The sequence below is a fragment of the Pteropus vampyrus genome, unplaced genomic scaffold (assembly GCF_000151845.1).
Source record: "Pteropus vampyrus isolate Shadow unplaced genomic scaffold, Pvam_2.0 Scaffold132, whole genome shotgun sequence".
Classification (NCBI taxonomy): domain Eukaryota; kingdom Metazoa; phylum Chordata; class Mammalia; order Chiroptera; family Pteropodidae; genus Pteropus; species Pteropus vampyrus.
Genome location: NW_011888913.1, coordinates 2,164,473 through 2,187,673, shown reverse-complemented (window position 1 = coordinate 2,187,673; position 23,201 = coordinate 2,164,473). Strand labels below are relative to the sequence as shown.

At 42.4% G+C, this 23,201-nt stretch overlaps 1 protein-coding gene and 1 non-coding gene across 4 annotated transcripts in view; one reads left to right on the top strand and one right to left on the bottom strand.

The window, feature by feature from the left end:
* ZNF407 (zinc finger protein 407) overlaps window positions 1-23,201 on the bottom strand; it is a 370,323-nt gene that overhangs the window by 247,040 nt on the left and 100,082 nt on the right. The window lies entirely within an intron of this gene.
* LOC111744313 lies at window positions 17,201-17,319 on the top strand. The gene has a single exon (XR_002782107.1). It is a non-coding gene; the product is annotated as a 5S ribosomal RNA (ribosomal RNA).

The following is a 23,201-nucleotide window of genomic DNA, read 5'->3' as shown; positions in this document are numbered from 1 at the left end:
GCGGCCGCGGAGGCCTGGGGGTGAGCCTGGGCCAGTCTGCAGACGGCGAGGTGCGGTGCAGGCCGGGGACGGAGAGGCAGTGAGGTCGCAGCCCCACGGGCCGTGACGGCCCGGGCTTGTGCTCAGTGAGAAGGGAAAGGCATGGCCGGCACGCAGAGAGACAGGCGGACGCTCGTCTTACTAGGTTCCTCTAGCGGTTGTGTTTAGAATGGACTGAGAAAGGGAGGGGGAGGACAGATGAAGAGAGAAAAGGGAGGAACTGACTCTCCTGCAAGATCCAGGCAGACGACAGTGGCCTGGCCCAAGGGCCAGCGGTGGAGAAGAGATCGGCTCAGGCTCTGCGCACACAGTGAGTACAGCCAACTCGACGACCACTTGGGCTGCATGTGGAGTCAACGAAAACACCAAAGTTTTGGCCTGGGAAAACGGAGCTGCTCTGAAGGAGATCGTTGGTTTGGGGCACGTTCAATGAGGAGTCCCACTGACATCCAGGGGGAGGCCGAATCTACTGGTCTGGATGTTAAGTGGAAATCGCACTAGAAACGCACTCATTCTCTGAGCCTACCCATCTGGCGAGGGCCTAACAAGCTAAAGCAGCACCCCGAAATGATAAAAATCAGTGTTTCTTAAATATGATTGATTTCCAAGTATCTATAATTACCTAAAATGGCATCACTTACAATTGTTTTTGGTGTCAAAAGCACGGCACAGTAATAACATTTACATCCTAGCTATAAATTCCTATTTCTCAATACAAAAATGCGTATTTTCTCTCCTAATTTTAAAATAATTTTCCTATGCTGCATATCAATATAATAAAAACCTCTTCCTTCAGTTCCTTAGGTTTTACCACTGCAGAATTATTTCAACTTGAGAGTCACAACAGATGATCTGAGTGACCTGTTAAAGCAAATAAAACACAATGCCATGGGTACAGAGAAAGAGATGTGCCGGCGCCCCCTAGGTCACACGCTGTCCCAGTCAGGATGTTTGACGTGGTGGCCACGGTCAGGTTCGCATAGGCCGTGTTTCTCCTGAACTCAGGGAGAGAGGCGAGGCAGCGGCGGTGTGCGGGGCGCTTGCCTAAAGTTTTGCTACGTTTTTATTTGTTTCCCTCATCTGTCCAATAAGGTCAAGATGCTCCTCAAAGACAGGCCTATGGGACATAATATCCAACAATCTGGGAATTTCTGACGATCAGGCCAGGAAATTTAAATTAAGGGAAGATCAATTAAACATACTGCACGTACTCGCTTGGCCTTACTGACAGGTCTACAGTTATGGACACTGTTCTCCCCAGTGGCCCCTACACAGTGCCACACACTTCCCAAACTGCCCGTCGGAACAACGGGGCTCACTCAGTGAAACGCTGGGTGAAAACTAAACAACATAATTGAAAGTTTTCAGTCACTGCTGAAGAACCAGCGGAAAACAAAAAAACAAGCAGCAAGGCCACCTGAGGAGCACGTGAGAAGAGGCCCCTCGAAGCGGAGCCTGTGGCCGTCTTCCTGGTCACGCGGGTCGACGGCTCACGCCGGGCCCAGCAGAGCCGCGTTTGTCCCACCGGCAGCAGCTCACGCCGGGGCTCAGCTGTGCACGGCCTGCGTGACCCCGAACGCTGAGCACCCCGTCTGAGTCGCAGCTTTCACCGGCTGGAATATGAGGAAACAAACACTTTGTGGGAGTCTCGTGAGCGTTAGACATAAAAATGCAAGCACTATGCAGCCTGAGGGGCAGGTGAAGACGCCTTCATAAACCATAGCCAACGCGAGCACTGCTAGTTTGTAAATCGTGTTGTGATGGAGTAACATCCAGCAAAAAAGTCCTTTCAGGATTTCAACTCCGAAAGCCTCCGTTCTCCTTGGCCAGTTAACACTGTAAGTGACCTGCACAGCAGCGTCAACGAATTTTTCAGTTGACGGACGTATGTACGACGAATCTACCGCTTCAAACAGCACCTATCTGTGAACTGCCCTGAGATGTAAACAAACAAGGACTCGCTCAGACTCGTTTAAATGAAACACCTACTACACTGTAGTGCGGGGCAATGACACTTATCTCAGAAGTTTATAAAAACGAGATAATAAAAATGCATTATTTCGCACAGTGGCTGTTACTCAACCGCCACTCGGTAAATGGTAACTAGTACATATATTCCCCAAGCCATTGACTAGGATCTGAAGGTACAAAGATGAACGACACATAGTCCCGCATTCGCAGGGTTTAAAATCCAGGTCATGGAAGCCATGTCCGAAGAGACACTGCCAGCATTAAGCAGGGAGAAACAAAACAAATATTTAAAAATAAGGCTGCGGGGGTGCTGAACAGTCTCACACCATACCCTGGAACTTGAAAGTTTTCCCTCTCCTTTAAAATCAACAGCACTGATCAATCAAAGCCATCTAATTTTCTGTAAGTACGAAATCAGTCCAAGCCAAACAACTTTTAATTTTCATCATTATATATATTTATAAACAGTAGCCCATTCATGTACTAAAGGCATATGGCTGAAAAAGAAAATATAAACTGAATATTAAATGATTCTCCAAAGAATAATAATCCATTTCCCCATGTAAGTTCTAGATATACAAAAATATACTATCAATAATGTGATCTGACTTTTAGAGCAAATGTCACTTGTCATTAAAAATATATAGAAACTTTTGCCATTTTGCTTAATGTCTTTTTTATGATTAATAAGGTATTACCATTCTGAAAATGACCTTAAATGAATAGATTATCTTTATACTATAGTTTTACATGTTAATTTCCATTTTTAATGGTATAGCTGTAAAAGATAGATGGATTATAGATTTTCAAATTGCAATAAGTGTGCGTTTCTCCCAGCGACCCCACTGCACAGGAGCGACGGCTCTGGGGAGATGCCCACTGCTGGCCTCTGAGACCTGGGGCGTCCACACAGAGCAGAGCGAGGGCTGCACAGCAGCTGCCTCGAAGCGGCAAAGTCGGGGCCCGGCTGATCCAGGCGGACTCGGCACAATCACGAGTGCACGTGAAGGTGGCGGAGGCAGACAGAGAGAGGTCAGGAAGAGGCACGACCAGAGATGCCACGCTGCTGGCTCTGAAGGTGGAGCAAGGAAGGCGGGTGTCTCTGGGTGTGTGCGTGTCCTGCCCCCACCGACTGCCCGTTCACGAACACCGCCTGCCTCGATGATGATAAGGCGGGCTGCGCCGCGGCCGCGTTCTGAGTCTATCACTCCTCCCTCGTTTATTAGCTGGCCGTCTTCTGTACAGAACTTCACCATTTTCCTGTCTCTCTGTCTTGTGCTCTCTCTGACCCTCACTCTCTTTCAAGAGCATCTGAAACGGACTCTGAGACGTTCGTTTTTATGCCATGTTTTCTCATCAATTACCTATCATAATTACGGGTTATAAGTCTCAAACCGTCCCCAGACTGGGCAGTGGAAACCCTGTAAGCCCGGCTGCTGTCCTTGAGCCATCCGTCCTCTCGGGGTTCGGGCACGTCCTACTTCCCAGCACAGGATGGTCCAGGGTCATCGCGCCCCTTCCCTGCCACACGCCCGCGATCAGGCCCGGTTCCTCCAAGGAGGGTCTTTACAAAGCACGACCTGGGCGCCACTGTGGTGACTGCTGCTGCGGTATCACTGAGTGCAGGCCCTTCCGACGCACAAAGTTAGGAGATAAGTAAACACACAAATAAACAAGCGGATATTCACAGAGGACCTCGACTGCAACGTACCAAACACTGGAGTCTGGCCCGCGAGCACGCATTCTAACAACTGAATCGTGACATTCTTGTAAAATATTTTGTAATATATTTTCAAGTGGCAAATATTTTTCTCTAAATAAATTATAATTTATGAAATCAAAACTTTCTACCAAATGAATTACTACTTCCTTATATCTCCTAATAACTTGGCTTCTCGTGCCGGCTCCCCCAGACCATCTCTGACCCCTCCCTGCTTCTCGCGACCCTCAACTCTGGTTCCTCTTCTCACCCAATCAGGGTGAGACTTTTATCCACACACAGTCTGACTTCAAAGGTGCAACTCATTTCCTGGGCTTCGACGCAGAACCTCTTCGTGCATGACTCCAAAATACTTGCCCCACTCAGGGCCTTTCCCAAGGTGTTTTCTGCTCTGAGCTGACGACACGGTTAAAGCACGTGCACCGTCACGCGCTGCCCTCGCTGACGGTCCCCTCTGGACTGCCCTAATTCCACCGGCTTGCCACCTGCCCAGTTCAGTCATCGTGCTCTCGTACCCAGGAGTCTTCAGCTGCTTCTCACAGACGTTCCCTGTGAAGACCCTCCTTCTCTCTTTCTGCTGTACCCCCAGGAGACCAGACCGTCCAGCAGAGTGCTTGAGCTTCACGGTGCCCGCCACACGGGGCATCCCACATACCATCGTCACCTCGTCAGTCTATAGACACGTAAGTTCATACCGCGCCTCAGCTCCTAACAGTCTCTGCTCCCTTTCTGAACTGAACGAAGAACCAAGTCCTAAGCAAGCAAATGTCGTCGGTCTTTGACAGTCATTCTGAACCACCGATCCCAATTTCTGAACTAAAGAAAGATCTGAAGTAAGGGGGAAAGCTCCATCTCGACAGAAGACGAGAACCACCTAAGTGCTCGACAGCAGTGGCAGGATTGTTAGGTTTTTATGCATCAGTCAGAAGTACAAAACATTGCTCCTGACATATCAGATTTATAAAGGACAAGAATATTACAGAGCGTGATCCCATGTATGTGTGTGTGTGCATTTGTCTGTTCTGACATGCACACACAAACATACATAAAGAGAAGCAAATACCAGTCAGTGTTGCTCTGACATGAGATTCGGTTTTAGATTATTCATATTCTTTATCTTCGCTGAGTAAAGATAACGTGATGCTCTACATTAATTTACACGGCACACCGATGTGTCCTCGACGGCTCCTCGCACGTGAACGAGTGGGCGGTGAGGGCTTTCTCAGCTCAGCCTAAGAGAAGAGGAAACGGGGCTCAGAGGGACGAGCGACTTAGGCTTTTTCAAGAAAATGTGGCAAAGAAGCTGAAAATGCAAAAGTAGGATTCATGCCTGGTGACCTTCGTCCAGAGTTCCTTTCCCCATTCTACGCATCCTAAGATTATAACCTCATGGAAAACTAGAAAATAGAAAAAGAAAATACTACAGTTCGCATATAAAATCACTAATATCTTAAATAATGTTATAAATGAAAATGAAACTTTCCCAACTACTGAGTGAAAAATCAAGTAGTTGATTTTTTGAAATTCACTGAGATTAGAAAGTGCTCTTAAATTTAAAAGCAGATTAAATCATGTTTGTCACATGATGAAGATACAAACTAAAATTTAATGGCCTGTGATAAAGGTCAGAAAAAATAAACAATATACGATCAGTTAACAAGAAAAATTGTGTTTAGAAATAAATATAAAGATGCTCATCATTATTGAGACAATAGCCAATCGAGATAAGACTATAATGGTTTTATTACAAACTATATCAAGAAAAAAATATTTTATCCTCCAAGTGTCAGAAATCAAATTCATACTATGATTGTCAAAATGTACAACACAAAACAAAACCCTAAATGAAGTATTAAAATTTCATTTACATAATACATAAAATGGAATACATTATATATCACACCCTCAACATATCTTAAGCAGGTTCCCATTAATATAATTTCCACCCACTTCTTTGCCTATTAATGAGCACGTTAACTTAAATGAGAACAGAAAAACCTGAAGCTCGAAGGCATTAAAATCTGTCAAAAAAATTTACCTTGCAAATAAAAGAAAAATCTATAATTATATCATGTTTTACTAGAAAATTCAGAAGCTCACAAGTCTTATATAACAACTAAAAACCACATTTCTCAAACTCTTAGCAAATCAGTGCGAGGCCACACCAAGTACAGGTGACCCTTGAACAACATGGGGGTCAAGGGTGCCGACCCCCACACAGTAGGAAGTCTGCGTATAACTTTTGACTCCCCGAAACTTAATTACTGATAGCCTACTGTTGACTGGAAGCCTTACTATAAACAGCTAATTAATAGATGTTTTGTATTTTATATGTATATATACTACATTCTTATAATAAAGTAAGCTAGAGAAAATGTTAAGAAAATTGTAAGAATGAGAAAATACATTGCATTTATTTGTAAAAATGCACGTATAAGTAGATCTGTGCAGTTCACATCCGTGTGGTTCAAGGGCAATCTGTATGCCTTTCACCGTTGCTTGAATATCTCGTGGCACAACATCTTGGGGGCTGGTGCCCTTCGGCTATAATCGCCACAGAACCCACGATTTCCATATTTGAAAAGGACCCTTGTAATTTTACATGAAGCAACTTCCTTCAAAAACAAATTATCGACATCCCCACATTTGAAATTATAAAGAATCTTTTAATACTTTAAAATTATAATTATTATTTTCCTGAATGTTTTTGCTTCTTCATGAAAATAAACGCTACCACATTTATTGAAAAATCCTCACGAAGAGACAAAACTTAGAAAAGATCTTTTCTAAGTGTCACACCTCTCCCAAGAAGAAGCATTCTGCATTAAAGAAAAGCGCTGAGATTTCAGATATCATGAAGTGTGAGCTACGGCAATCAGAAATATCCCTATGAGAAACTGCAAGACAGCGACACGATCACAAACATGCACACAATTTCCTACGCTATACAAGAGAGGCAGGGGAGACTTCAGCAAGTGAGTACCCCTTCGTTTCAAGAATTAATCCCACGGTCACTTCAAAAGGGGCCCTATAAAAATGGAACTATTAGTGTTGTCATTTGTCGAAACTATATTATACCCCAAAGACCTACAATATTACATTGCAGACTTCCAAATATTAACCACATTCTTAATAATTATGAAAGCGATCGTACATCAGGACGTTTTTTGTTTTGTGTTGTGTTTCTAGAGAGGGGGACTGCCAAGCTCTGTGCTTTATATACACCAACCCGTTTAACCCCCATCACAACCCACCTGACAGACAAACACCCAGGTGCAGATACGCTAAGTGACACCCGGGCCGCGAGCGGACGGCAGAGTCAGGATTCCTGCGCAGGCCGTCCTGTCTGTCACGGCCACTGCACGCAGTCACTAGGTCACTGTTTCTCTCCTTATGAATTATTACTCGTGTATTTGGTCTTATTTCAGGTGTGTTTGTTTTTTAACTAAAAAGTCATTTGCCAAAATAAGTAAGGAAATCAATGACATAAGCGTATTTTACCTCTGAGTTCAAGGAACAACACAGGCAGCAGTACAGTGACGAATACGCTGAACTCGAGAATCCAAATCCTGGGTCTGATCTAGGCTGTGACATTAACAGTTCCGTTAAGAACAACGGCAAGTGAGACAAAATGAAGTGACCAACAACACCTAAAGAGTGTGTGTGTGTGGCGGGGGGAAGGGGGTTGGGCATGAATTCAGTGAGCAACCATGTTAGTGATAAACCACAGAACGCGGGTTGCCACGACCCCCGAAAAGACACCTAGCAGGGGAGTCAGAAACAAACAGCATTACTGCCACGTCCAGCAGGGCACCCTGTTGTGAGGCCACTGGCCACGAGCCCACCTGCTGAGCGTCCCCCCACAAGGCTCTGCACAGAACCAACCCTTCATCTGGAGTGGCGTCAACTCCCTTGAAGGTGGCAAAGCCACGTGGGACCTTCTGTTCCTGTCAGCTACTATCCTGGGCATGGCAACAGGGTGCCCTGCTGGATGTGGCAGAAATCGAACTGCATCTGACCCCGTGGGACGCAGGAGCAAGCCTGCCCGCAGTGTCTGGGGCTGACCCCAGCCCACCCGGGGACGCCCCTGGGGCTGTGGTGACACCTGCACGACATGGTGTGCCCAGGGAGCGCCCAGGAGCTGCCCCCTGCTTTTACGGGATGATGAAGTCAGGATCGCGCCTGGAGCAGGAGGGAGAGGGTGCGGCCCCTGCACAGGAGCCCGCGCTGGGCGGGGGACCCTGAGTCCCCAATTCGGCCTTCCTTCCGGGGTACAAAGACCATCCTCACAGGGCCATGCGAGCAGGAAAAGGCAAGGACGAAGGAAATTTACCGTGTTACCGAGAGGACACTAACTGCCAGATGGAGTAACGAATGTTTACCAGGAATCACCAGCTATTCGCTATTACAAACCTTAATTTCCAACGGACAAAAACCGGGCTGTAATGGAATTAAACACAGCAATGGTTAGAGAAAAACGCATCTATATACACGACCTAGAAGCCTCTAACTAGGGAAGTGCTAGATATTGCAAGAAATGCAGGGAGCCTCAATAAAAGATTACCATTAATAAATTAAGGGTCTCTTCTTACCCAAGCATATAATTCTGGTATTGTCTTTATTGATTAAATGTGCAGACGCTAAAACACACGAGGGTGTTTATATCAAGGAATAAAACACCAATCAATAAGTCCACCAAAAAAGGGATTTCCACTTTTACATGTAATCTGTCTTCAACTTTCTTCTGTGACAGTTCATGCAAATTGTTAATGGAATGACATGAGAGACAACGATGCCAGTGGCGGAGTGGTGACCAGCCCCTGGTTCCAGTCCTGTCTGAGGGGGACCTGAGGATCGCTAGGCCCCCAGGGACCGGCAGACGGGTGGCGCAAAGCCATGCACAGTCCGATAACCAGTGAGACGTGCTCCTTGGTCGTTTCCACTCGAGACCCTGCCAGGGTGACCGCGCCACGTCCAAAACTACTCAGGAAAGGCATTCCTGGCTTCCTAGCGAAGTCAGGGGGAAAGAAACACAGTTCTTTTAAATTATTACTTTAAAAATAAGAAACAAGACCATTCAAGTCTAAAAGGAGTTGAAACTGGTCATACACATTCAATATGCTTATCCAAAGCGAGGTTCACTGAGCTATTTGTAAGGAAGAGTCAAAAACAGAGACTGCAAAATGCCGCAAGCTCCTTTTGAACTCACCTGGCATGCAGACACCGCTACGACAAACGTGCAGGTGAGGGGTGACCTGCATTGTGTATCAAGGTTTACACAAACACAGAGCTACGGCAAGTTATCTTTCGTGGAATACAATTATGCAAAAAATTGTAACACAATAGAATGCATTTAATAACAAAACGTTACAGTACAGAATTTGATCTTTATTTAATGATCCGGCAGGCATATCAAAAACATGCGGTGCTTCAGGGAGATAATCACCATCATCGATTATGGCCGCTCTGGAGAAAGGCGGGCGTGTCAATTAACAAGCGTGCTGGCTGAATCGCTTTCCTATAGCAATTTCTAGTAAAATAATCTACGTGAACCAACTGAAATAAAAACACTCCAAAATTTTAAAATAAGTCAGGATTATTTTCTTTCTTTTTAAATCCCCTTGTCATCTAAAATAAGCCGTGCTGATAACTCCTAACTCACAATTTAAGTTACAGACAGCAAAGCGGGGGTGTGAACGAGAAGAACGAAGACCCTCCCCAGACAAAAATCGACCAGGGCAGCCTCTCCGAGGAATAAGTTAGGGTGTTGTAGGCTGTCTACTGGATTGAGTGCTGACTCAGGCAGAAGCAGAGCACTCTTCCTGCTTTTATTAGAGGGTAAATGCAGATTAAGATGACGTTTACAGGTGCAAAAGAGGGCGAGGGGTACAGAGTCTGTGACGTGACAAAAAGAAGACTTAAAACTGCACCGCTCCATCGCCCAGTAGTCGCCCTTTACCCAGCTTTGCTTTCTGCAGCTTCAGTCACCTGTGGTCAGCCACAGGCCGAAAATATTAAATAAGAACAAAAAAATGACACTGACTGAAGAAAGTATGTAATCTGAAGAGACTCATAACAAGAGCCTAAACTACTTACCAAAAAATTTCGAACCAAAAGAAACTAGGTTCAGATTGCTTCACCAGTGAATTCTACCAAATGTTTAAAAAATCATGAAAACTAATCCTTCACAATCTTCCAAGATTTAGAAGAGGGGCAAACATTTTCCAGCTGATACAAAAGCAAGATGAAGACGAAATCCCTTGCGAGCACAGATGCGTTATCCATCAACGAAACACTGAAGACCGAAACCAGTAGCGTGTGAGAAGGGTGACACATGCTTACCAAGAGGGGTGTGTTCTAAGAATGCAAGTCTGATCTAACAAGAACAAATCAATGAACATAATATGTCCTATTTATAAATGACAAAACCACACGATCGTTTCAACAGACGAAGAAAAAGCAGTTAACAATATTCAACATTCCTTCATGAGAAAAGCGATCAACAAATCAGGAATTGAAGAGAACTTCCTCAACCGACTAAAGCCCATCTACGAAAACATCAGCTAATCCTGTACTGACTGGCGAGAGAATGAACGCCATCGGTCTACGATCAGGAGCAGGGCGAGGGTTCGGCGCTGGACAGACTTGAGCCAGAGAAGCTGGGCAAGGAAATAGGGATTAAAGGTAAGCGGAAAGAAAGAGATTTAAAAGAAAGAAGCGTGAAGAAGCCACAAAAAAAACCTACCAAAACTAATAGACAAACCTAGCAATGATGCAAGATACAAAATCAATACACAACAAATCAATGGTATTTCTGCGCGCTAACAGGAAGGGCGCAAAAATGCAATTATAAAAACACTTTAAATATGTAGGAATAATTTTAATAAAGAAGTGCAAGACACACAACAAAAGCTGAAAAAGATCACTAAAAGAAACTAAAGATTTCAATAAATAGAAAGACATCCCCGGATCGCGGAGTGAGGCGCGATGTGGGTAAACACACTGTGAACACGTGACCCAGCGAGTCTACTCTCACGTACATAACATAACCAAGGAAGGGCACCGCAAACCTCATGTCCACACAACACTGCGCACAAATATCCATGGCCGCAAGAGTCACGACAGCCCCAAAGTAGGAATCATCCAGGTGCCTACGAAATGAGGGTTGGGAAAAAAAAAAAAAAGTGCTATTTTCACACAACGCAATATTCTTCAGCCATAAGAAGGAATGAACTATTGATACATGCTATAACATAGATGAATCTTGAAAACATGCCACAAGAATGCATCCAGGCACGAAAGGTCACATGTTACATAACTCCATTTGTATGCAACATCTAGAAAAGGCGAATCCATAGCGGCAGAAAGCAGATTATGTACAGACGGATCAAGCTGAACAGAAAAGGTCCCTCCTGCTCTAAAAGGACACTCATTCTAAAGTTCACATTCCGCATATCTGTAAAGAGAGAGATACGATAAATTGGAAATACCACTTTGTATCTTGTGTCTTGATAGGCCAAAATATTGATTTTAAAGTAAGTAAGCTTTCCTCCAAAGAAGGCTAAAACTTAAGGATAACCAGAGCTTTCCATGAGGAGGAAGAGATTCCTGGCAGAAGAAAACTGAAGAGAACCCCAGCTGAGGGCCTCGGGCCTGGGTCCCGGGCCACTGCACGGCAGGGAGCAAAGTGAGGCGAATCGCAGAGGAAACGGGACACGGGGCCCGAGTTCTAAATGGTATTCAGTGTGTTCATTTTCAGTTTTAGAAAGGACAGAGAAGAAAAATACATTTTAGTAAACAACTCTGTAAGAAATAAAGAAATCTGTTCACCGAGAAAGTAAATTCCAAAACCAGTGAAACTCACCTGGCGCCCAGACCTTGTTTAATAAATACAATTTTTCACTAAGATCTAGCACTCTTGCCAAAAAAGAAAAAGCTGATCCCAGGTCTGGGATATCTTGCTGTGCCCGAAATAAAAGAATGCCAGAGACATATCATCAGAACACCAAAGACAACACAAACAGGCTCCTGCTGACCCACTGGGTTAACGTGCTAATTATAAAATTGATTCGTAAATCTAATAAAATTCATGTGTGTATACACTGCCACAAAACCGAACCAAACAGACAAATAAAAAAATCTCTTCCAACTAATAAATGTAGGAGAAACAGACATGTTACAAAATAACCAGAATGTAAACTTCAAAGGTTAAACTATTATATTTCTTCTCTCAGTAAGCATAGAGTTGATTATATGCTAACAATATTTTACTTTGCTTGATAAACCTGCCTATGTTTTGCTTTAGAAAACTACAGAAGTGACAGAATCTCATACTTGTCTAATTTTTATAGTTGGCCTAAGATGCTTTGTTACTCCAGCTTCTTATTCTCATAGTAAATAAATTTCCTTTCCCTACAGTATTAGAGGAAAATTAATGGTTTCTATTATTTGGAGTTTTATTACCCAAATAAGATATTAAGACTTGAGACCACTGTTGTACTTTCAACCATGACATGCAAAAAATGTTCATGGACCCACTTATGATTAAGACAACACTATGGTTTACTTCCAAAAATGAAATTATTCAGAAAAAAAAAAATCTGAAATTTGCTGTACAGCATCTCAAACGATAAAATCCATGAAAATTTTTCAGACATCTCCGATTCATTTCTCTATTTCTTTCACTGCAGGTTCGACATGCTTCACAGGGGATGGCAAGGGCAGTATGAAATCCATAAGGAAGGTATCTCGGTCTTTTTATCATTTACAAAGAAAACAGCCCCTAAGACTAAGAAATAATTGCAGCACTTGGGCAAAAATAGCACATCATTTTTTTAAAAATTCAAGTAGGTTACTGGAATAATACAGGCCATGGGCAACGAGCTGATACAGCAGTGCCTTCTGCTCAAAGGTGAGGGGACGTGAAGAAGGTGAGCTGAAGCACGGCCAGGTGAGGGGACCCCGGAGCGGAGCAGGGAGACGGGCGAGCAGGCCTGCGAGCACCGAGCCCAGACACTGACAGCTCCGTGTAAGACTCTGCCAAGTAAAACTGACTGAGATGGAAGCTGTTTTGCATGGTACGGTGGCGATGGCTAACAAATGAGAGTTTTGTGGGCTGCATGTTAGTCCCCTGCCTCATCTGCCACCCCTAATGACAGCGGCCACCTGCTGTTTTATTGTCACAGCTGGAGCCGGTTCACACTCCTTGGTGCTGAGCTCTGCCTATGAGCACCAAGCTCTCTCCTCGCCTCATTACTTTGATGAACTTTTTATGGTCAGCACCCATGAAGACCTCATCTAGGACTGCGCGACACAGGCTGGCTTCAGGGAGTCCTTCCAGTTACACGAGGTGATAATGCACAGTGACACTAGGGCTGTCTGTCATCTAGTGCGGAAGTGACTGTACTATACTTTTGCACAACAGGGCCCACAACAGGTAAAAATGCCATGAAATTCTCATGCTTAGTAATGTCCTGCCTTCCTCGATGCGATGTAAAGATCATAAGACACTGCCATAATGAAGCTTTTTAATGGTACATGTTATCATAGAAAACCTAATGTACTGTTTATGATTGCTGCCATAAAATTAAAATTCTTTTCATTTCCTATAGATTGAACGCCATGGGAAGAATTTTTTCCTTCAGCTTTTAAAGTGAAAAGGGACAAACTGAAGCAGAATCAAAATCTTATTTGTATTTAATAAACTATTCTAAACTAAAACTTCATGAGTTGGTTTTTAATGTTTCTTAATTTGAAAAAATACAATAAGGACACGTCAGCTGATTTTAAACTAAATTTGTCATGTGTGATTTTGACAGCAGAAAGGCTGTTCAAATAATAATGTCACAAATACCAAAAGACTTTACCACCTTTTTCTGATAATTGCTGACCAAACATAAAGAAGTCAGCAAGGCGCTGACCACTTATTGTAGAGGGGGAAAAACTGAGATGATTTAAAGAGCGTTAGCAACACTGAAAAAAATGACCAACTCTTAAAAATCACTATGTGAAAATTATTCCATATAATTTTTATCATCTACAAACTTTGGCTTGTGCCTGATAAAAGTTTAACCTATGAAACCCTTCACTGCGTTAAAATATTTCAACATATTCTCACATATAAATACACGTTAATTTTTTAAATATTCGGAAATCACCAAGTAACATTTTAATTTTCTAATGCCGAAAAGCTATTATAAGGCTAAAAGACAGAACATTTAAATATTTATTCAGTAGCATTCCAAATGGAGAAATTTTGACAAATTCTGCAATATTAGCACCAGTAAACATCACAATTTTTTTTCAATTCTACCTACAAATATCTGTGCATATAGATATATCAAGCCATTTTTAAGTTACTTTCTCCTCGTGGCAGACGTGTTCTACTTTGCTCAGTTCCATCTGAAATGTCTATTAATTGTCAATATTCGAAACACTAATACTTTAGTTAAAAGACATGACAATGTGAACTCCGCTGCTGCTCCTGCGCCTGAACCTTGCCCTGACTCTCTGGAGCCAAAGTCGTGACGGGTTCTGCGGTGCCCAGCAGCGACCACGGTGCCAATGCCCACCGTGAAAGCTGGCTGACGAGCTCAGATGTCTTACACGCAGAACTGTCTCAGAAGCATTTTGATTAGCTTCGCTGAATACATAAAATTTTAAAAACAATTATTAACTTTAAAAAAAGTCATTCATTTATAAATTGACAAAACCCAAATTCCATATCGCATCTTTTAAATCAATCAGGAAATTTTTTAAAGTAAAGATAATCAAAAGGTTAGCATGAGGAGATGCTCTTGTGTATTATTTTAACTGCATCAGGAATAATCGTGAGTAAGATGGCGTAGGCACAAATGCCATGCATACAAGACAGGATAGATTTTAAGATTCTATTAAGCCTAAATACTTATCTTCAGTAGTGTAAAAACATGCCAAATCTACAGTGTATGGAATGTAAGTTGAAAAAAACAGCAACAACACTCACTGGGTATAAACTCCATGGCATTTAACTTCGTATCAATCAAGTTAAGCATGAAAAAATAAGTTATCCAGTTTCACACATTGTCCTTTTCTCAAATATTCATCAAACTGCACTGAATTTATTCCGTATGAATACTTCCCCTCAGTAAATGAGCAGATGCCAGGTACCTCTAATGAAAGCATGGCGCTCTTTTCCGTTTAAGTGGGTGAGTCGTTAACTGCTAATGATACGTCTCTCCGTGCAAGAAGGAAAAAGAAAGAAAGGGAGAAATTGACTGTGTTACTGGATGAACGGAAAGACCTAGAAATGGATGTGAGGAAGAAAAATTTTATATATTTCAGCTGGAGTAACATACCAACTGATAAACCAGAGATCCGCAGGAAAAACAAAACAACACAGGCGTTCGTATGAGGATGGAGTTAGCAAAGGAATACGGACGACTACAAAGCGGGCTGCCGAGCGAGACTGAATGCGATGGGACGGCAGTCGGCCCAACTGACACAGGACCATAGACTGGCTTCTTGAACTGGACAAAACCGGATACTCGCCTACACCTAACACACCCGTCATACATCCTCGATCTGGGCAGCATCTGGGATTTGGGGTTTTTTCAAAGAACTGCTGGAGAAAGTACGCTGAGGTAACTGACATAAACAGGTATGTGGGTCTACTACTACTGCAAGCAAACACGCGGGCCAGGGCAGGACACACTTTTAAGCAAAGCAGTAACTGGGACCCGCAATGTCAAGCGATTATGTTTACAAAGAGCATCAGATAGGAAAGATGAAGAAAAGAAGTCTTACGATTTAACAGCGTTTAAATTCCACAGTTTTTCCTAAACCCTTTTCTAGAGCTGATATTTACAATTATCCTTTGAGAGTGAAAAGAACTTCTTATTGGCCCATGAAGAAATTAGGAATTTTCAGCTCCTTCTATCCACAACAGACAAATTTCCACTTAATGGCTTTCTTTCCATAACACTATTAAAATAACCCGTAAATACCAAAACAGGCACAATTATTCATATGACGCCAGGAGTATTTTTTCATTCACCTCGTAGCTACACATGTCTGATTCTCCACAAGTCCTAGAAACTAAATCTGTCTCTGCCCAAAGTCCGCATGTTGAGCCCTAACCCCCAAAGTCCCTGTATTCAAGATGAGGCCCCGGGAGGTGGCTGGATCGTGAGGGTGGAGCCCTCGTGACGGGCCTGGTGCCCTCGCCAGCGAGACCCCACCGCTCAGAGCGCCCTTGCCCCTCATGCTCCGGGGACGCGAGAGGCTGAGTCCACAAACCGGGAAGCGGGCCGTCACTGACACCGTGTCCGCAGGCGCCCGGACACCGACTGGACGTCCAGCCTCCAGGACTGTGAGAAAAATGCTGTTCGCAAGCCACCCAGCCTGCGGGGCTCTGTTACAGCAGCCCGAAGGGACGAAGACGACGAAGTAACCGATTATGGCACTGCCTTTTCAAAACTGACCTTAAAAGATGTTCTTCACGTAATACTTGGGATCAACCAAACACCACGTGTAATGTCCAGGAAACAGGAAGTGTAACAAACAGCTGGGTGCTTCTCCCTAACCGCGCCTCACTGCCCGGTGTCTGAACAATGACCGTGTGCTGAATAATCGTGGCGGCCCTTCACGGGATGTTATAGTTGTACTACATACGTACATATCCTTGAATAATGATGAACATAATATTATTACAAAATGATAAAATAAGTGATAATGTATTGCTTAGTTTGGCTTATTTTTGAGCTTTTCAAAAATGATATCGTATTCTGGCAGTCAACAGACACTTGGTTTGTTTCCAATTTTTTGTTCATTGGACATAGTTATTATTTTTTTTTAGTTTCTATGCAACAAAAATTTCTGTGTTAAATTTGTCAACTTCTAAGCGCTCTGGTCTTGTCCATATTCTTATTTTCTCCCCTATAAAAACCTCCTACGAGTCTAAAAATAAGAACAGTAAATATTTCCACTATTCAAAAATGAAAAATATATTCACAAAAGATGGGCAACATATCTACAATTAGTCAAACTTACTGAAATGCCATTATGTAATATTATCCGAATGTCCATTTGAGCTTTGCACTAGTAGTGACTTCGCCCCATTCCAAAGACAGTGAACGTACGGTGAGAGCGATGCCCGCAGCCCAGACCACAGTGTGTGGTCCGCCTGAAGCCAGTCGTCTCCATGCGGGAGATGTGAGCTGTACATGTCCTCTGCTGGCCGTCCCTGCATCACGGCCCAACACCGCACACAGAGGAAGACGGCCAGGTGCTGGCAGGCAGGGGCCGGTGATGTTTTACCAGGGAATCTTGATAAAAGGCATAAAATAAAAATACCAGTAGTAACTACAGTATAACACCAGCAACCCAAGGAGACTTAGAAATCAATTCTACATACCATAATTTTCCTCAAAATTCTATTCGAGTTTAAAATCCAAAGTTAAAAAGGAAGTACCTCTTCTATAAAGAGACTCTGTCTACGGCCATGCCACCCTGAAAAAGCCCGATCTCGTCTGATCTCGGAAGCTAAGCAGGGCTGGGCCTGGTTAGTACTTGGATGGGAGACCACCTAGGAAGACCAGGTGCTGTAGGCGTTTAAAAAAAAAAAAAAAGATCCTGCCGGTCCTTTACCCCTCCCACACCTGCTCTGAAGACCAGAAAGCTAGCATTTAAAGTTCCAATGCCATAATCTTAAAATAATAATAAGAAGAAGAATGCAATTACATGGTGACATTTGTAAATATATAGCCTTAAACATGGTATGTTCTAACCAGTTACCCATTACTACAGTGGGTATTCAGAACATTCAACTTTTGTTTCAATTTTTAGATTAAAAGAGACAAATAACATATGATTTCACTTATATGTGGAATCTAAAAAATCAAAACAATGATCAAACAAAACAAAACAGACTCATAGAAACAAACTGATAGTTGCCAGAGGGAGGGGGGCGAGGGGAAGGTAAAAAAGGAATACAGTTAGTAACAAATTTGTAGTGACATATGGTTACTAAATTTAGTGTGGTGATCACATCATAAGGTATATAAATGTCGAATCACTATGTTGTACGCCTTAAACTAATATAACATTGTATGCCAACTATACTTAACTTTTTTAAAGGAGTGGCTATAAAGTAAAATTAGAATTCTGTCAAAAGAGAGAAATTAATCCTTACTATTCATCTGGTACTCTATGGTAAGAAAAAAACCAACATTTTCCAATCAATCAAGGAGTAAAAAGCACAGCAATAGCTTCAGTGTATGTTCTTAAATTAGAAGTCACAATGTCACACAAATCCACTGAGATAGACATTGATACGTCAACAAATAGTTATAATAATTCTTACTGCTATGTTTCTATGACAGAAATATAGTTATTTTCCTTTATGCAATAGTTAGAAAAATGTACGTACATTGCTATTTCTTAAAACTATAAATAAACATAGCTAGTTTTAGTGAAAGAAAAACTATGCCACACATAAACCTATATTTTCATGACAGACTGATTTAGTTAGAGGAACCCTGATTTAAACCTATTATTCAGATAAAAAATTAAAAACAAATAAAGTTTGAAGTCTACAATAAAGAATATATCCATATATTATGTTTTAGTTAAAGAAAACAAAATAGAAATATTTAAATTTGGAAAAATAATTATTTTCAATTTCATGTCATATATATATAGACAAAATAGATAATAAATAAATGTATACCTGCAACTAAAAATTCACCCTGATTATCACTGTATGGTAAGATTATGCTATAATTTTTGTTCGGATTTTCTTTCATTTCCAAATATTCTACAATTAATGTATTAATCTAATAATCTGAAAAATATAATAAACATAGGCAAGTAAATTGTTCTCGATATCCTTGCCAAAACTCTTGTGCTATTTTTAAAAAGCATCCAAACGAGCTACAGAAACCACTGTACTGATTATGAAGGTGGAGATCCATCGAATCCACAGAAATCTTGGACTATCACAAAGAAAAGCTGACTCTGGGCCAGGAGTCAGGTCAGAGGTCATGACCCATCCACCACTTCGCTTCCTTCCATTCCTACATTCAGTATGTGCTCCTTTACCACACGAGCCCTGAAAATACAAAGATGAATAGAAATATCCAAAACCCTGGGGAAGCTCGCAGCTTAACAAGGAAAATCAGAACATAACAACTGGGATCCTCTCCCTAAGTAGGTGTCGGGTAAAGAGAGAGTTTTGGAGGAATAATGAGTTCATTAAGAAATCCTCAGTGTTAACCTATTGCCTGAAGGTCAGGAAAATCAGTGTTTCCAGCCAGAGGTTAAACATGAAACTCTGTACCATACGACAACTGGAAAGCCAAAACCGAAATCAACTACGCACAGGCTCCGGGACAACAGTAACTGCCTGTGTGTTGCGTTGTAACTATTTAATGTACAGTATTTACTGGATTCGGATTCTGAGTATCGATTTTGAGATACACAATTGATTTAACATCTTTTCCAAAGGATGAAAAAACTCCATCAAATTAATTCCCAATTAACTCTAAACACATCGAAATTTCCAAAATGTTAAAATATGGAAAAAAAAATGTGTCTTATAAGCAGGAAGCTGATAATAAATGATAATATACTTATTCTTTTAGAGGCAACAGACATATCTTAGAAATATAATATAAACATCTAAGAAAACAAAGTGTTCCAGATAAAGGCAGAAGTAGTGTAGTAAAATTTCTTCCACAACATATTAGATTATTTCCATTAAAAATATCTGTATGAATACCAATTAGGGAACTTCGAGGATCTTAAAACAGTGACAACTCATTAGGATTTTATCACTATCTATCCTAAAATATTATACACTTCAAATGACCCTTACAGTGGTCCTTATCTGATTTAGTCATTTAGAAGCTCGCAGAGAATTTCCCATTTTATAAATACGAAAGTTTCCCATCATCGTCATATTATCTTACATCTCACTTAACTAAGGAAGAACATTAACATGATGAGAACTGGGACATCTACGACACACGCGGGCACGCGCGCGCGCACACACACACACACACACACACGGATCAAACGTGACAGGATAAATCCTGACCAGCCACATCCACACCCCTTCTAGTTGAGTACCACAGTGAAAAGGAAATGGGTGCCACCACTCTTTAAGTATATCATTTCTATCTGGTCGCATCACTCACTTCCACAGCTCCAGCAACTGTACAGGACGGTTCTTAAATACTTTTACTTGGACGTACATACAAATGAGACACACGTGTTCGAAGCTGCTTCTTTCAACTCAGCGCAAACTCTGGTTCTCAGCTGCCTCCTACGTGTCCTCTGGCCCCAATGATCTACGGTCATTTTAAATTGAGCGCAGCTAAAGCTAGATGTGCCGCCTTCCCTCCCACATCACAGTCCCTAACCCCCCGCAACCTGCTGCTTCCGCAGTGTTCTCTATCGTGGTTACTAGGACATCACTGTCTACCCAGTCATCAAGGGAGCGACCTGCGGCCCATCCTCACGGCTCCCGCTCAGCTCACGCGACCTGCCATCCCATCTGCTCCCCCTCCTGCACCCCCTGCAGCGTCTCTAAACCTCTCTCTCCTCTTCCCCTCCAACCATCCATCTCAGCTTCCCTACTGGGTGGGCTCCTCGTCTACCCTCTGAGCAATTAAAGAGAGGGCCCTAACTGGCCCGAGGTCTACAATACTCCAGACTCAGGAATTAACAATGTTAACGATACTACCTACTAGGTGTAGGGCAATCACATTATTTTTTATCCAAACCACAACACTTAGGAGACAGAAACAGAGGCTACTAGACAAGACACCAAGACAGAGCGGGTGAGCTTCTCTTACTGTGCTAGAAAACTCTTGAGGGCAGACACTGTGAACCACTATGGCTACATTCCACAGGGAAAACAGAAGGAGAAAAACATTTAAATATCCAATCGCTGTTCCTACGATAACATAAAAGAACCTACAAAAAAAATGGTAATTTTCATTTTCGAGCTCTAATTTTACTTTAAACGAAATAGCAAAGAATAGAGTCGAATGCTATATCAACAAATATTCAAAATAGAACAAAGCATGATTCAGGCTATCTCTGATAAATATTACGTTAAACTAAACAAAATTACAGTATTTATAAAAAAAAAAGGCAGTCAAAGTCAGCAATTTCATGTGTGTCAAGCTCATGAAGATACTGGTATATTTAAGAAAACGAGTATTTCACAGCTATCGGACTGCGCATTTCTCAGTGGTATTCATTCTCTTTTTACACGTAGGGAAGTGTGTCCTTGAAATAGGACAGTAAGGGGGAAAGATGGGGTTGCCTCCTGCAGGGGTTCCTGCACCAAAAACATGTCCTCTGCGAACATTCTCATTCCTATTTTAAGTCTTCCAACTTTCTTCTCTGCTTAAAAAAAAAAAAAAAAAGCTACAGCGAGTAAGAAAGGTGAGAAATAAAAAGCATGAGCTAAAGATTTTAATACGTAAAAAACTGCTCCGAAATGTAACCACAGTTAAAAACTCCTTCAGGGTTCCTTTACTCGCTGTCTCGGCTCTCCCCCGTGGTGCAGAGTTGCAGACGAGAACTCTGCTGCTTCTCCTCTGCAAACTTTTCCTCGTTCCACGGTCTCACTTCCAATTCTGCAGGAGGAGATAACTGCAAAACCCAGCCGGGCAGGAGAGCCAGAGCGAATGACAGACTCCAGGTGTCACCACGCAGGGTCTGCAGCCGCGGCTACTGATAGTTCAGAGGCTCTTTTCACGCCAGGGGACCCGTCACTGTTACCAAGGCGTAAGTGGGTCTGTTTGGCAACCAAGGGAAATTGCTATTTGAAATATACAGATCAGTCATGGAAAAAATATACAATATATTCTGGATAAAAGTCAGATGTAAATTACTGAATTCCAAGATAAAGCCAATGTCAAGGACATCTCAAGTCCAAGATCTTATCTTCAGCTCTGGGTTCTCAAATATGGGACTCTGCACTGCATTTAGATTTGATCCAATGATTAAAAATAAGCAAAATTTAAAAAAAAAACAGATAAATAAATCAGGATACTATTATATTTAAGATAAAAAATCATGAAAAAATACTAAATAAGCCAGAATGCCTATAGTGACTGATTAGCAAAATCTATCATCTATTAAAAAGGCCATGTGGGAAGCAGAGCTATAATTAAAAGGCTGATTCATGAGGAGGCGGAGTGAAGAGCTAGTTTCCTTGTTAGAGCAATACGGCTCCCACAAAGAGGCTCCCTTCTCCGTACTGTCCTATCGATGCTCTAAAACTCTTGCTTCTGGCTTCCCAGGTTTTAGATTTGACACCGACTACCATCCTTTTGTTAACGTGATTCTTTTTTAGAGAGGTTAAAGATAAATCATTTAGGTTACAGCTGTCTTTCACGACATCCTAGTCCAAGCAAGATTAAATTATCACTTTAATTAAATTCCTAAGGCTGTTTTAAGCTAGGTTAGAGGTAATTCTGTGACTACTCAAATTACTTGTGTGCATATGTGTTTACTTGTGCGTATTTGCTATATGTGTGTGTGTAGCAAATACACATATGTACATTTTATACACACACATTTACATACATGTGTGTCATAAAGTTTTCCAGGTCTGGTTGTAGAAAAGGTCTTAATGATTGCTCCTACCTAAATTCTTCTCCACTTCCTGCCTAGAATTTCCCAGACTGTCCACTGAATGACTTCCCAAAACCACCTCGTGTACAGTTGTCACTCTTTTTTTCTGTCACTTGCCCAGCAACGATCTCAAACTTCCTGTGATGAAGCTGCCTGCCAACTGCTGCCAGTGAGAAGAGACTGTCTGTGCACCCAGCCACCCAGGCCAAGTGGGTGACCGGCAGACAGCTACAGAGCTGCCCGCAGAAGCCCGGCCACAGCCGCATCTGCACAACGTGAGACGCCAGAGACCTCATCTGGTGGCTACTTCAGCACTGGCACTGGGCGCAGGGGACTAGGTTACCAGGGGAACCCCCAGACTCTGCTCCAGGAATGATTCTAACGTGAACAGAGGTCTGTGCAGATGTTATTAGGTGAAAGAGCTACCTAGGATTTCCCAGGGGGCCCTGATCACAATCACAAGTGTCCTTCGAAGGGAGTCAGAGAGCAATGTGACAGGCAGAAGGGGAGAAGGCAGGAACCAGGGAATCAGTGGCTGAAGTGACAGCCACAGTTAAGGACTGCCAGCAGCCACAGAGAGAGTGCCGGCCTACAGACACCTTGATTTGGGCCCGGTGATACTGACGTCTGACTGCGGCTTCCAAAACTGTGTGAAAACAACTTTGTTGTTTGAAACCACCAACTGTGTGCTAATTAAATACAGAGGCCACGAAAAACTAATACAGCAGATTTCGGATCTCGCCCAGAATATTTACATGGTACATCCTAAACCAAGGCTCTATAAAAAGTATCACAATACAATTAAGACACACACACACACACACACACACACACACACACA